We start from the raw sequence: 3,604 nt of genomic DNA, 5'->3' as shown, positions 1-3,604 counted from the left end.
TTGCATGTTGTGGGTCTGAGGATGAAAAGGAATATCCATTAAAACATAGCCATGTGTAATTTACGAGAAATCAGTAATAAAATGTTTGCTCTAGACATTATCTGCAAAAATGGTCTGTGTATTAACAGAATAAATCTGTATTACTTAGAGGCTGTAGATAAACATCCATAGGCAAAGTTCACATGGAGGTTATCTGCCGCCTGCTTCGAGGCAGGAAGTGTGATTTAGAAGAGATAGATGGGAGTTTGCCTCTCCAAATCTCAAGTACACAGCGCAGAAATGAGTTTAATTCCTGAGAGGTTATCTGTCATATCCAAATGGGAATGAATACCATTAAGGTTTGGGCCTAGTGCAGAAGAACACAGCTTGTATCCTTGGTGAGAAACAAACAAACAAACAAACAAACAAAAAAAAACCCTGAAAGATTCAAAGTCCTTCAAAAAAACCTTCTGTTCACAACAGTGAGATAGATGTTTCAGGCTTTGTGACAGGCAAATTAAATAGCAATGAGGTCACCCATGATGTCACGGCTCCAGAATCTGAAATGCCATGTATATCCTTACCTTGAGCAGTGAAGTGAGACCAATATTTTATAGATAAGAAGACATGTGTGGGTAAGGAGGGGGCACTGAAATAACAGGTGATGGATGTTCAAGAGGGTCAAGGAATTGTCCTCAGCGGTATAGCCACCACTAAGTTGTGAGTGCTTGAAAAATAAGCCTGTTAATTATATTCCTGTTATAATCTATATATTCTATAATATATAATAATATATACTAAATATATAATCATATATTCATGTTAATTAAATCCATTGGTTCACAAATAGGAGAAGAGGGGGAAGAGGAAGAAGAAAAACAGGAAATAAAAGAAAACAGGCAGGACTGATGTATCTTAAACTTTGTCAGGAAAAATATAGATATCAAAAATGTTTGAAATTATTAGGGTTAGGAATCTGTAACCAAGACATCCATCTGCTAGACCATCATCAGGTCTGTGCTTCTCCACTGGCTAGGCAGAAAAGATTCCAGAATCATCTAGAATCCATCAGGCAAGATTTACTTGTAAAAGCAAAAGTCTAGAGCAAAATGTTTCCAGCTGACTTTGAGCCCACCACTTGGGAGGTAGAGACAGGAATATCTCTGTGTGTTCCAAGCTAGCCTTATCTGACCATGTCTCAAAACAAAAACAAACAAAAACAACAACAACAACAACAAAAGCTTTCAGGCTTAGACTGCTAACAGTCAGAAACCAGAGACACACTGCAGACATTCTTCAGTTGTCTCAAGGTATGCATGGAATATTTCTTAATGGCTGGTGCAGGCTGAAGAGTAAACTACCTGTCTATCTGTCCTTTCACCCAAGGCACCCAGAGCTGTAAGGGAGAACCTAACAGCTGCTATTTGGGGAGTCAAGTTACTTCTCTGAAACCCATCTTTGCTTATTCAGGGATATGATTATCAGGAATGGTTACTAGTGCAAATTGAAAGAACTAATTATAAACACTAAAAATGGTGAAATTTAAGAACTCTTAACATGCTTAACACCCGTCAAGTGCTTTAGAAACGGTGGCGGAAGCCTTCTCTGAACTATATCCCTAGCCTGGTCTACAAGGTAGTTGTTACTTTGAGATAGGCTCTCCTGCTATATTTGGCCCAAGCTGATGTGGAATGTGGATTCATAGCTGAGTATGATTTTGAACTTCATACTTCGACCTGCCCAACACTGAGATAGCAGTGTTTCTTCCATCTGCCACTATCAGCGGCCCCCAGCATACCTGGTTTACAAGGGGATGGAGATTGAAGCCAGACCCTCATGCATGCTAAGGCAAACAGCAGCCTGCCTGAAAATGCCATACTTCGGCCTGGAGACTTAAAACGAGAACCAATCTGAGGAAGACTTGAAGAAAGTATGGTTTTAACACTTGTCCCATTTACTGAGGAGCCAACTACAGAATATCTTCCAGAATCAAACGCTTCTACAACCATAGACCATAGACCACCAGCCCGTTCTGCGGTGAGGTATGAGGGAATCAAACACCCAACAAGAACCATACCAGACACCTGTCATCTGCCCGCCCGGACTCCTATTAACCATGTGTCCCAGAACACTCTAAAGGAGTGGTGTCTTTACAGATGGCCAAAAAGTTGGGGTTTATTTGAGACTTCAGAGACACTCATATTCTAAACAAGAATGTTATATTCCCAACACATCTCATGAGGCCAAAATGAAGGTGGGTCCCAGGAAACCCAAGATAGTTTTCAGAGGAATCAGGCCTCCAAGCAGCCGCCAAAGCAGGAAGCTGGAGAGTGGTGTACCGGAAATTCTTTTTTGTTTGTTTGTTTGTTTGTTTGTTTGTTTTTTAATTTATTTTTTTAATTTGCATTGCAAATGATTTCCCCTTTTCTGGGTCCCCACTCCCCGCAAGTCCCATAAGCACTCTTCTGTCCCCCTATTCTTCCATCTACCCCGGAAATTCTAACTTCACCGCAGGGGCCCACATCTGCAGCCTGGAGAAAGATTGTCATGAGAGCTGCCCAGTCAGTGTCTGCGAAGCGGTGTCCTCTTCCCTCTAATGTAGAGGCATTTCTGCCACAAACCACTGGATTCAGATGGTGTGTTGTCCATGGCAGGCAGCCCCCTGCAGATAAGAAAGGCTGGGTTTCATGCTGGTCAGACCTGGGTTCCAGACAGTGCCCAAAGGATGAATTTTCTCTTCCTGTACCAGCCTGTGTTAGCTCAGAACCAGGAATGGAAGATAATTTGCTATGTCCTGAATGTGTTCACAGCAACGAGATGATGATGAGAAACTTTAAAACTAGAAGCCTTACAAAGAAAAATTCCCTACTCCCAAATATGCCACCTTAGATAAGATCAAGGTTTTTACTCTGATTTAAAGGGAATGAAAGAAGCAAAGGAAAACATTCTCTGATCCCTATAATGGATTAAAAACAAAACAAAACAAAACAAAACTGGCCATCAGTCTTCAGAAGCCCCACCTCCTGTCTCGAGCAGAGTGGAGACAGATCAGCATCCAGCACTCTAATAACAATCACCCTGCTGAATCTTAACGTCTTTGACATCTCCTCGGTCTTGTGCTAGATTTGCTAAATGCTTAGCTATCTGAAAAATGATACTGTTTTAGTGAGTTTGTTTTGCCATACTTTTTTTCCTCATAAATTGGGCGGGGGGGGGGGGGCGCAGTTAGGCAGCAGTTTCAAATTAGGAAAGCAGAAAGTACTTTTCATGGTTTTTTTTTTTCTCTTTATTAAGGCTTTATCATGTAGTAACTCTAGCTGGCCTAGAATTTCCTAGGTAAACCAGAAACTTGTGATGGTCTTTCTAAGTGTTGGAAATCTTTCTAAGATTTACATGCCTGTACCACACTACCTAGCCAGTACTGATAAATTATTGACTATAGTGTAGAGTTCATTGCTTGTGCTAAACAATCTGTGAGTATTGAGAAGTGTCTAGAGTGCCATACAATTGGAATCACATACCTTTCAGATTGGCTTTTACCTAGCAATATGCATGTGAGAAATATCCATGTCCTAGATGTTTCTTTTTAATGCTGAGATTCCATTGTCCAAGATGTGCCTTATGA

The 3,604-nt window shown here is 40.9% G+C and overlaps 1 pseudogene; it reads left to right on the top strand.

The window, feature by feature from the left end:
- The first annotated feature begins 1,849 nt into the window (after positions 1–1,849).
- LOC127677564 (developmental pluripotency-associated protein 2-like) lies at positions 1,850–2,868 on the top strand (annotated as a pseudogene).
- The last annotated feature ends 736 nt before the right edge of the window (positions 2,869–3,604 follow it).

The sequence above is a fragment of the Apodemus sylvaticus genome, chromosome 2 (genome assembly GCF_947179515.1).
Source record: "Apodemus sylvaticus chromosome 2, mApoSyl1.1, whole genome shotgun sequence".
NCBI classification, from domain to species: Eukaryota; Metazoa; Chordata; class Mammalia; order Rodentia; family Muridae; genus Apodemus; species Apodemus sylvaticus.
Note: the sequence above shows the minus strand (reverse complement) of the source record. Positions and strands in the feature narration are given on the sequence as shown.